The following is a 12,078-nucleotide window of genomic DNA, read 5'->3' on the forward strand; positions in this document are numbered from 1 at the left end:
TTCATTGAGAATTTGCCGTTTTTGGTCCATGCCCATATCACAGAATCTTCAACAGGCCGAGAGCTCACTGTCATTCCCAGAATCACATCTGCTTCATGAGGCAAGAAAACTCTCCTCACCTTATCTATGTCCCAAGATCTAGACTATTTGTCAATGAGGCATGCAACCATTTCGGATTCAAGAGGGACTTTAGGGCTTACCACCAAGAAAGAATCCGGGGTAGGGATCCATCTATCCTCCCAAATCTTCACATTCTCTCCATTACCAACAACCCATCTAGCTCCATTCACCACAATATCCTTTGCCGCCATTAGACTTCGCCACACATATGAGGGTCTACGGCCTAATTGGGCTTCCTTGAACGTAGAATCAGCAAAGTACTTAGCTTTGAGCACCTTATGGACTAAGGTATTTGGGTTTTGTTGAATTCGCCACCCTTGCTTGGCAAGAAGAGCAAGATTAATTCCTCTTTGGATGTGCAAAGCTTTTCCCACGCAATCCATGCCAACTTCCTTTCTTTGTCTTTTTGCCCCCACCAGAATTTGCTCATCATGGCATTAAGTTCCTTACAAAGCGTGTCCGGTAGTTTAAAGCAACTCATGGTATAGGTAGGAGTTGCTTGAGCTACCGCTTTGATAAGAATCTCTCTACCCACGTTTGAGAGCAAACGACCCTTCCATCCGGCTATTTTTCTTCCAACTTGATCTTCAATAGTTTTATACAAATGCATCATCTCACTTGAATATATGATGATGATGCATTTGTATAAAATTAAAACGACTCATTGGTGCGACTAAAGTCTATCATATGATATAAGTAATTATTTAGCAACGTGAAAAAATTAAAAAAAGAAGAAGAACACGAAGAAGTCCGAATCACGATATATGTAACGTACTTCCTCTTTGGTTTTTATGTTGATGAACTAGTACTAATTAATGATCAGTTAGTACTATTTTTCTTTTCTTAAGAAAGAAGTAAAGCGAATGTATATCCAAATGCTGTAAGTTGTTTATCTTGAATGAGTAATCTACAATATTATATTGAATTATCCACCATTAATATTTTGTGACAAAGATAATTGTAAAGAATTTTTTAATTTTATGCTATTTTGATTTGGGGATATTAGAAAAGTAATAGTAGAAAGAAAAAAAAAAAAAATCTAATTTTCTATCATATGTATTTAGTTGGGAGAATGAAAAAAATGAGGGATAAAAATCTCTTTTCCATGATTGAAAAATGAAAATATAAAAAATGTAATTTATATAAATTTACTCTCATATGCCTATTAAATAAAATAAATAAATAAAAAAATAAAAACTTCTAAATATGTACGGAGGGAAGAGAGATGTAAATGGGTAATTTACCATCAAAGACCCTCTCCCTCCTTCCCTATTTTCTCCTCACTTTTATTTCTCTCATTTTCATTTCCCACTTTTCACCCGACCAAACTAAAGTCACTACTAGACTTATTGGTCTTGAATTAGTGTTTTTCTACAAATACAACAAAGTCTGAGTAAAAAAGTTTATAATAACGAATTATTGCGCAATGATCGTACTAGTACTCCAGTGGGAAAGGAATGGTGTGAGGAGTAAAGCTGCAGATATATATCCGAATAGTCATATATAAGACATTAATTATATAGCGTTGAACTGGAAAGTAAGCCACAGGACTACTGTCATCTTGGAAGATTCGTTCCTTCATCCATATATATATATATACACACATATTGGTAAAAATGAAAATGCATTCAAACTAGAAATTTACAATAGTTTGCCTGTTTCAGTCAAAATCTAACAAAAGATTTGGACGTCCCTCATGCTGCTTTTAGTTTATAAGGTTATATAGCCAATCAAGTAGCTAGTGCAACAAAATTAGAAAAATGGTGCAGACGAAATTGACAAATGCAATAAAGCATGTTCGTTTCTTCTTGGCATTTTACATATATAAAGGAAAGAAATAAACATGAACAATCTAACAGCACCATATATATATATATATATATATATATATGAGTTGGTCAAATTAGGACAGCGCTTCCTTGCCTGCACCACTTTTTGTTTCTGACCCAATTTCTTTCTTTCTTTCCTAGGTAAAATGCAAAATTGACCCTCTAAATTTTTTGAAATTTTATTTCAGTCCTCTAACTTTCAAGTTTATTCAATTAAAGTTTTTGCATTAACTTTTGTTATATGTTGTAGTTAATTTTTTTAATTTTATAAATTTTTCTTCAAATTTTTTAAATTAAAAAAATTCAATTAATAATTGAAAAATATTTTTCATATTTTTTTTCAAAAATTTTTAACAAAAGTTAACAAAAATGCCTTAATTGAATAAATCTGAAATTTAAAGGACTAAAATGAACGAAAGCAAAGTTAGAGGACTAAAATGAAATCTGAAAAAAGTTAAAGAGTCAGTTTTACATTTTAATATTCTTTCTTTTTTTCCACTTTTGAATCTTTAGTTCATGACTCGATCGTTAAAAATATAATGTTCTACTATTCATTAATGTAAATACTGCAGCTATATAGCATTAAGTAACAAGCAACTTGCCCCTAAAAAAAAAAAAGTAACAAGCAACTTTTGTTTTCTTAGATAGGGTACGTATATGTATGTCTCGACCGTACACTTCTTCTTTATCTTTATTAAATATTTGCATTTTTCTTTTTTCTTTTTTTGAGAAGAAAATATTTGCGTAATTGGTATGACTTTTTTTTTTTTTTTTTTAAGAAATATTTGGTATCACCGTACGTAGCAGTTAATATTATAATATAAGCTCATCCTAATCTATAAAACTAGCTAGTGGGGGAATATATATATATATATATATATATTTTTTTTGGAGCAAGAGCTAGTGGGGGAATCTAAGTGGTTATGTTTATATATTACGGGCGGATTCAGATCCTCTGGTTAGTGCAAGTGCTGTGCATGTATCGCCCGGTACACGACTTATTACAAGAGCATTTCCAATAATTTAGTTAAATGCATAAAAATCTCTATAATAGAGAATGATATCATAAAAATAGTCTTTAATGGATTCTTTATACCTGAAATTTTTTGAGCTCATCACTCATGATCAGTAGCTCATCAAATCTGATGGGCTACAGTTCATTTTTCAAATGTTTTTTTTTAATTATTATAATAATCAGGTATTGAATAAAAAAATGTTGGAAGATGTGTAGTTGTTAAAAAAAGAATAAATAATGAATGAAGAAATAATATTTAAATGAGATAAATAATGGGATAAAGAATCTGTTGGAAAGTGTATTTGAAAAAATGGATAGTTAAAAGGTAAAAGTCACTGTTCATTCTCCAAACAGTACAAAAATTTGATGAATTTACTGGAGATGCTCTAAGTTCTAACTCCTCATTCATAAATTAATTAACAACAATAAAATTAAATTAAGTACTATTCACCTAACAATCGAATAATAAACTCCCAAGTCCCAACTAGTACTGAAATACAAAAGCCAATATGATTTTTTTAAAAATGGCCTAGCTATTTTCTACCTAATCTAGTTATTTGCCGCCCCCAAAAGAAGATTATATTGCGTCTAACCGATTACAAATTTTATATATAGCAAAGTTTTTATTTATTTATTAAATTTTATACATAGCAAATATTTTTTTTTAATTGCTATTGTGGGAGGGTTTCATAGTCTCAGCCCCCAATTTGTAGGTATTGTCCGTTTTAGGCTCGATTTATTCGTGGCCTTCACGGTTTTGCTCAATCCCACATCGGGGAGAGACGCCTCCCACATGTGCCTTATAAGTTTGAGCTCAGGACACATGTGCCTTAATAATGCTATCTCACCTATCGATGGTAGACTGATTTAATGCCCATTTTTTCAAATTCAAATTGAACAAATGTGTCATCGGGTTATACACCATTTGTCTTTCATGTAACCTACGTTTGGTTAATTAGGATAACACGATGACCATTTCAGCAGTTCAAACTTCAGCCCTGGAATAGTTCCTATATTTTTTATGTCTGCCATCGGTCCATCCTAATTATCAGCTTTTGACAAATTCTCAACTGCATTGCAATCGATCACAATCAAATATCAGTAATTCCACTGACTAACGTACGTTTTGATTAAGAAGGTTGACTAATCCTAATGACCAATTACACAATGAAACACCTTCCTTCTTATGGGTACAAACCATGTTTTTGTTTCCAGGAACATCATTGGGAGAGATGTCTACCAAGGCCTTGAAATTATATGATGTTACGTCCTGAATTATATTATTAACAATATTAGCAATTTAAAATAGCTCAAAACCATAAAAACCAAGCCGCACACCATAATCCCAATACAAGTCAAATAAGGAGTCTTGCAAACCATTAAGTTAATGGCATTAACCACGGTCTCCTATTTCAAATAGAATTAGGTCTTCAGCTTTCCTAGGATTTTACTGACTCCTAATTCTACTTGAAGTAGAATTCTTGATGCTCGCCCACTGTATAGGTTATCACGTGGGCTGGACCCGCAACATATGGTTCATGTATAGACAGCTCTCACAAAACTTTTGTGAGGTCCCAGACTGATATTGAATTTGTTAGTTACGTTGTGTGGCTTGGGCAGAGTTCCACATGAAACATATATTGAGCTCATCCAGGCTTTATAAACAACAAGAAACCTAAATTGTGACTAGGGTAGTACTTTTGGGGTATGGCATTCCTTGAGTTGTTACTTGTTATTACTTTTCTGTTCAATTAATTGGATGTTCTCCTTCATCATCCCATGCATAAGATTGAATCATAGAAATGAAAAGTATTCACACAAAACATAACATATATTGTGGAATGGAATAAGACCCTCCACTATATAATTTGGGCTCTATATGGATAGCTTGGGTTCAATGTTTTTTATCTTCTTGGCTTCTCTTCATCGTCTTGGTTTCTAGGGGAGGTGTCAATACTCAATACTGCTATTTGATGGCTCCTGGAGTTGGGAGGAAAATTATTCCGTTGATGGGTGTAATTAACAAGGCTTTTATTGAAGCCATTGGGTAATGGAAAGAATATCTTTGTATGGCGTGAAGATGATTGATGGCCCTTCACTACAAAATTAAATATGGCAATAGAATAATGTATGATGCTGCTAATTGCTCCACTAACAGATTGTCTAAATACATAAATGTTGAAGGCCGTTGGCTGTGGCCTCCAGCAAGGTCTGATAAACTAGAGTAAAAGTTGAGAACAAGTTGTGTGAAATGAGACTTGGTGGTGAGGACAGAGTAAGGGTAGTTCGGAATCATCGGAGCTTGAGCAATTGGAGCTACAAAGCCTCGAAGTTTGTTGGTAGCCGCGCTTGGTATGGTTTTCTAAAAATATTCCCAAGTGGCCAAGCTTGGTTAATTAGCTATCAACAATAAAGCTTAGTTTTACAACCATGCATGAGAACGTACATGGAAATTTGTCTTCTCGATGTTTGACAGAGCAATGCTAAATAAACCCTTTGCATCGAATTAGACCTCAAGTGGAATTAGTATTGGCAATTTAAAGTCCAGTTTAATTATGTGGCTCAAATTTTCAATTGGTAAAATCTAACACATAATAAAAAGACATGGTTTTAGCCAGTCGATGCTGATCAATAAATATGGTAGTATGGCTATGACATCTCCGGCCTTGTCGAGACATACAGTACAAATACAATCTTCGGTTTTAGTAAGCTTGAATCCGAGGAAGTTCCCATAATGTTATGGAACAAGAATTGCAAATCAGAATGTACATATCTACACATATCGATCATTATCACTAGTTTGGCTTAAATATATATGTGTGGTTAACTTAAAAGAACTTGGTAGAGCTGAGGTGACCACAACTTCCTTCCTCGCAACATGGCAATAGAGCAAACAGTAAACACAATATATCTTTTTCTACACATTAAGCTTTTGTTTTGCAACCCACGGTTTGACCCACTGGGCTGATTCTTGTATTGTGGAAGAGCCCATCATTCTCTTCTGTGTCTACAATTTTGTTGGGAGTTATTAAGGCAAATGGATTGGGCCCTGCTCTCTCTCTCTCTCTCTCTCTCTTCTTTTCTTTTTTCCAAATAATATATATTTAATCAGGAAATAAATTCTTTTATTTATCCTTTAGTTATTCGAAGTTTGGAACCATAACAAACAGCAATAAGGGAATTTTAAGTCAATTAAAATGATTGGTTTTAAAATAATATTTTTGATAAATATAAGGTTTCTTTTATTCTCAACAAATCTTCACATCAATGAGTTTTTGTTGTAAAATAAAAGAAATGGCAATACAAGTTAGAGAAATTACAAGACAACATAATACATGAAACTAGTTCTTCAAGAACACTATATCATCCATAAGTTTTTATACGTGCATCTCATATTTATAAAGACCATCTCTTATAGGCATGAAACCATAACAAGTAAAGCAATTTTAAAAATATTAGTCACTCACCGGATGATTTGATAAGTAGTTGAAAACTCTAGGGGTGTAGAGGAAAATTTTACCTCCTAACTTTTGGAGGGAATTTTCTCCAACCCACTACATGACAATTAATAGTTAACAAATTGTGTGACCTATCCCCTTAATCAAATGATATAAAATTAATCAAATATGAAAAAAAAAAAAAAAAAAATACCATGGAAATCTTAATGGTGAGAACTAATTTATCTCAAAAAATTGATCAATTGATGCTAGTTTGAAAACATACAAAAAATACAACTGGCTTGGCTGGATCCAGGCTTGGATGTAGATTAATGTAGATTTGATGATAAGCAAGACCCAACTCTTAAACCCGTATAGCAATGGTGTAAGATTAGAGACAGGAATATAGTTGGTATCCACATGATCAACAGATCTAAACCTAAACCACCCATCAACAGCCCTACTCGCATGGTTCAATGGTTTGGAATTTCAAATATATTTTTGTGAACGGGTCAAAACTCTTTTCTTTTTTGGGCACAGGATATATATTAGGATCTATCATATGATGACTCCAAATATCATGACATGTAAAACATAAACGTCATTCCGGCAATCATAAGCTCAACCAATATCTTCTAAAGAAAAGTTCAGATAACAACAGGATTATACTCAACCTTGAGCTCAATTGTAAAGTCCCCAAGAATGACTTTATGTAATTCTTCAGTGGGCACATTTTTTGGTATCCTGTGTAGAAATAGCTTTGCCATTTCAGAATTAGGTACCTATAGATAATTTATTCAAAGACTGTGAATCAGCAGGATCACATTGGTAGGAATTAGAAATCACCAAGAATTTAATGTCCAACTTACATCCTCTTGAACCAAGGGAATAGCATTATCAACACCATTCTCTATCTTAGCAAGAACAAGTTTCATTGCAGCAGATGCATCATCTAGACAATTGTGCGGAGCACCCTTCTTTCAAATTTCATAGCCCAATACAGACTGTCAAAAACAAATGGAGCAATTAACTATAACTGAAACGGCCCACAGCTGCTTGCCCATTACTCAAAATGAAATGCCGAAAGAGAATCCTTTTTCAAATCATATCTTACCTTAATTAATAATTGAATAATACATAAAGTAGGAATAACACATTAAGAACTTGCCTTGCACAAATTATTCAGAGATGGTCTTCTATTGATAGGTCCACCCGAACGCATGAAGATAAGTAAGGTGTCAATTACTCTTGCATGATCTAACTTTAGTGCTGCAACCAACACAATAATTATTAAACGAATGCAAAAATGCAAAGAATATTCCTTGCACAAAATTCAAAAAGACAATGATGGTTCAGTTGTCATGAGAGAGAGAGAGATAGAGAGGAACTCCAATATCTAGTTATCATGCTTAGCTTACCTTGCAGGTCATTGTTTAAACTGTGGCCTACTAAAATTGTTCCCTTTGATAACAGCTTCTTCATGGATTTCTACAAAATGCACCAAAATATATTAGATAAAGAAATTGATCCCAAAAAGTGTGAAAGCCAGCCTAATGTACCTGTACATCTGCCAATGAACAAGTAACTCCTTCCAAATCTCTTGCACTAACTCCAGTTATATCAGTACTATAATCTGCAATAACTTTATTTAGTTTTACAAGTTCCTCAAGTTTCACCTGCACAATACAAACTCACTAGAAAGATTTTACAACTAGGACCCTTCGAGAGGCCTAGAAATTGTCAAACAAGCTAGCCAAAGTGAAAAGTATTCTTTTCCCTTGGGAAAAGAGAGGTGGAACAATGGGAATTACTTTTGTATGAAGAGAATGAACACAAGCCGAATTAATTAATACCTGTAAATTGCGATCCACAGCACAAACTCTCACTAAAGCTTCAGAGCCATTTTCAGAGAGAGCCATCTCACAGTCAACAGCAACCATTGCATTTGATCTCAAAGCCTTGGATTTTTTAGGAAGCTTTGTAATCACCCATCCCTGCTTCAACATATCCCACAAGTTATCAGGAAGCCAAGCTACATTTGAACTTGATAGCATCATTAGTTCCTCATTGTGTGAAACTATTTTCATACTTGCACACCACAACATAATTTAACTTTTATGTTTGTGTATTCATTATATAAATAATGAATCTCAAAACACCTATCTAATCCTATTTAATATAAAAACGTATAGGGTCAAACAGCAAAGCTCTTCTTAGAGACTCAAAGAGAAAACATGCTTCAAGGGGCTTCTGGTCACATCAGCTTACACTTTCTTTTCAAGATTTTCCTTTTTTTTTTTGATAGGTAATAAGATTTTCATTAAAAAAATTGAACGTCATGTTTGTTAGGTTCTAAAGACTTAGGATCTTATGTATTTAGAACTCTAATATGTATTGTTGGCAAACCATGATCAAAACAAGATGTTTAGTCGTGTTTAGACTTGCTCAAAGTTGTGTCATGTATGTAAAGTTGGATTTAAGTTGATGCAGATTTAATAGTGTATTTCGGCCTAGTTCGATCGATCGAAACTTAGGCTCGATCAATCAAAATTCGAGCAGAATGTGTTTTTCTACAGAATTCCAACTCAGCCCTAATTTATTTAAAACGTTTAGGGTTTTGTGTTTTTGCCCTAGGTATATAAGACAAACCCTAACCACGTTTTAGTGTTTCTCATATTACTATTTATGTAAATCTCTTGTAAGATCTATGAGGAGCTTTCCTTTATACAAACTTAGGATTATCAAAAAGGAGATTCGTTCAAGAACTTGATAATCATTCAGTTGCTGCCATAAGAACTTAAGGAAACACAAGTGGGTGTGCTTATACTTGCTGGAGAATCCAAGAAAGAAGGAGTCCGTGGTCTTGGAGTTTGCTCGTGGTCGTGTCAATAAGTTTCTACTGGTGGGTAGCAATAGGATGTTAGTGGTCTAAGTCACTATTATAAAACTTCGATGCTTTTTAGTGGATTTACTTTTTACCTTGATGATAGTTAGGTTAAATCCTCCCCAAGTTTTTAACCGGTTTGGTTTTTCTGAGTTACATATCGTTGTGTTTTTTATTTTCCGCTGCTATACATTGATATAATATATTTGTGTTAACCTAGATTTGTTAATTTGACTAAGTAATCACTTGGTTAATTACCTAGGTTAATGTGATTGTGGTTTTAAGGGGTCTAAAAACTATTAATTTTCTAAGGTAAGTGTTGCTGACTTGTCCCTAATTTAATTCTTTCAATTGTTTGTGGACATGTCTTGTTTCTGTTTTTTGGTTGTTTTGTTTTTTAGTTTTTTTTATTTAAAAAAATCCAAAAACATTGAAAAATTTCAAAAAGACAAAAATATTTTATTTTGTGTCTAGTTTTATTTTTCTTGAGGATTACATGAATTATGATATCCCTCTCTTGATTTAGAATATGCTTGACATTGTGGAGAAACTTGAATAGTATGTGTTATATAAGTGCTAAGCTATTTTTGATTTTGTATGAGTATGTACTAGTTTGTACATGTATTCATGGGTTAATTAAAAAATTGATATTTCTTGTTTGTGTACCCTCTATGGCTTAGTTAAGCATTGTCATGCATTGCATTTGCATTGTTCATTTACCATAATGTGTGCTTTTTGTTTTTGGTCATTAATTTTTTTAAAACCAAAAAGATTTTTGTGTTTTTTATTTCACATCTTGGATTTATAATCAAAGATTGGCCATATTATCTTTACATAACAAGTTTATGTACCTTGTTTAGCTTGGATGAGCTTATTTATTGTACTTTACTAGTTTGAGCTTTGTGGTGCATGTTATGTGGGAGATGTTTATAGTTTTTGATCACTTTGCCTTGATCTTAAAGTCACATGTCTTTGACTGTCGGACTTAAACCTTTTGAGGAAGGCATAAATAACCATTTCACCACTATTTGCTAGCTAATCATGAACACCTTAGTGTATATCGTAAGATTTTGTACTCGAAAAAGTGTAGCACATGCACAAAAAGAACATAAGATGTAGCCTCGGTTTAATTGCTAAAATTGGTGTGTACATTATCCCGGCTATTTTAATAAGTTTTTGAATAATTAAAATTTATGTATACAATACGAGGCAAAATCAAGAAACTTACATGATTGCAAGTTTATGATCTAGGAGATGTGGGAGTTATATGATGTAACTCTTTTGGTAATAGTCTCTTTCAAATTCTATGTGATGAATTTTGTAGATTTTGTGTTTAATTGCTATGCACATATCATCCCACTTGTATCTCAAGCTTTTGTTAATTGCACATACTACACAAGTTTCTCTTTGCTAAACATTGTACATGTTATTGTGTGTGTCTTTGGTCTGACCAACCAAGTTTGCAAATACTTTGAGTTTTTATGTAAAACAATTTTGATGCTTGAAAATCTTATGGAAAATGCTTGAAAATCTTAATTTTGGGAAAACTGGGTTTAAAACTTTGTTTTTGAAAAACATTACATTACATACTCATGCATTTTGTTCATCAATTTTAATGCTTTGAGGTGTTTCTAAAATGTGTCATTGTTATTTTCAAAAACTATATTTTTTCTAAAAAATTTTGTGAGCCTCTGTCTAATTCAATTGATCCAATCTATTTTTCGATCAATCGAAATTGTTTTAAAATTTTTAAGGAAGCCTCTGTCTGCTTCGATTGATCCAATCTGTTTTTCGATCAATCGAAATTGTTTTAAAATTTTTAAAGAAGTCTCTGTCTGTTTCGATCAATTGAAACTGATTTTCGATCAATCAAAAGTCGTGAATCGGGTTTTTTAAAAGCAGAGTTTGACTTGTTCAACTTTACTTTTCAAAAGTTTTTTTTCAAACTTTTTTTTCTCTCCGAATTGGACAAGGCTCGCCCACAATTTTTTGTCGCTTTCCTCCAGATTTTTTGCAAGGTTTTCCTCTCTATAAGCCGGCAAGTCTTTTTTGCCCTTCCTTTTGAATTTTATTTCATGTTTTCATGCATTTTATTGGGTATTTTCGGCACTTCTCAATTTGGGGTTTTTGATGATTCAAGTCATTTTTTTTGAAATTGATCATTGGGTTTTGTTCCTATAATGTTATATTCATGATCTATGATGTTTAATTTGATCAATTTGGTGTTTTGTGTGAAATTGAAAATTCTAGGGCTTGTATTTATCCGAATTTGGGGATTTTGTTCAAATTGGTGTAAATTGATGAAATTGCTTGTTGATTTGATGTAATTGATCATTTTTTTTTTACTCTATCTTGTGTGATAATCAATTTGTCAATTTTTTTAAAAATTAAACAAGTGGTTTTTCAAATTTTTGGGGTTTTTGTTAGAAACTCTATACTCAAGCCAATTTTGTGAACTTGAACTTAATTGCACTGCATTAGAGCATACATCATGACATTTAAATTGTTCATGCATCATATAGATTTTGGTTCTATTTTGTTTTTTGTCCTAACTTGCAGTTTGCCCTTGGGTTTTTTTTTTTTTTTTTTTTTTTTTTTTTTTTTGTGTCCTTGTCCTTATCCTAGCACCGTGCCTAGGAAAACTAGAGCTCATAGGACCTCCTCCACTTCCTTTGAGTCTCCCTCTAGGAGTGAGTTGTTTAGGAATGACAAAAGCCGAAAGTTCTATGAGAAACTGAACTGTAAAAGAAAGATTTGGGCTGAGCATTCTGTTGTGTTAGATGAGGTTGATCT

The 12,078-nt window shown here is 32.9% G+C and overlaps 1 pseudogene; it reads right to left on the reverse strand.

Annotated features, from left to right (window-relative positions):
• Positions 1-7,048: 7,048 nt before the first annotated feature.
• LOC126728901 (small RNA degrading nuclease 1-like) lies at positions 7,049-8,521 on the reverse strand (annotated as a pseudogene).
• Between the last annotated feature and the right edge of the window lie 3,557 nt (positions 8,522-12,078).

The sequence above is a fragment of the Quercus robur genome, chromosome 5 (assembly GCF_932294415.1).
Source record: "Quercus robur chromosome 5, dhQueRobu3.1, whole genome shotgun sequence".
In the NCBI taxonomy this organism is placed as follows: domain Eukaryota; kingdom Viridiplantae; phylum Streptophyta; class Magnoliopsida; order Fagales; family Fagaceae; genus Quercus; species Quercus robur.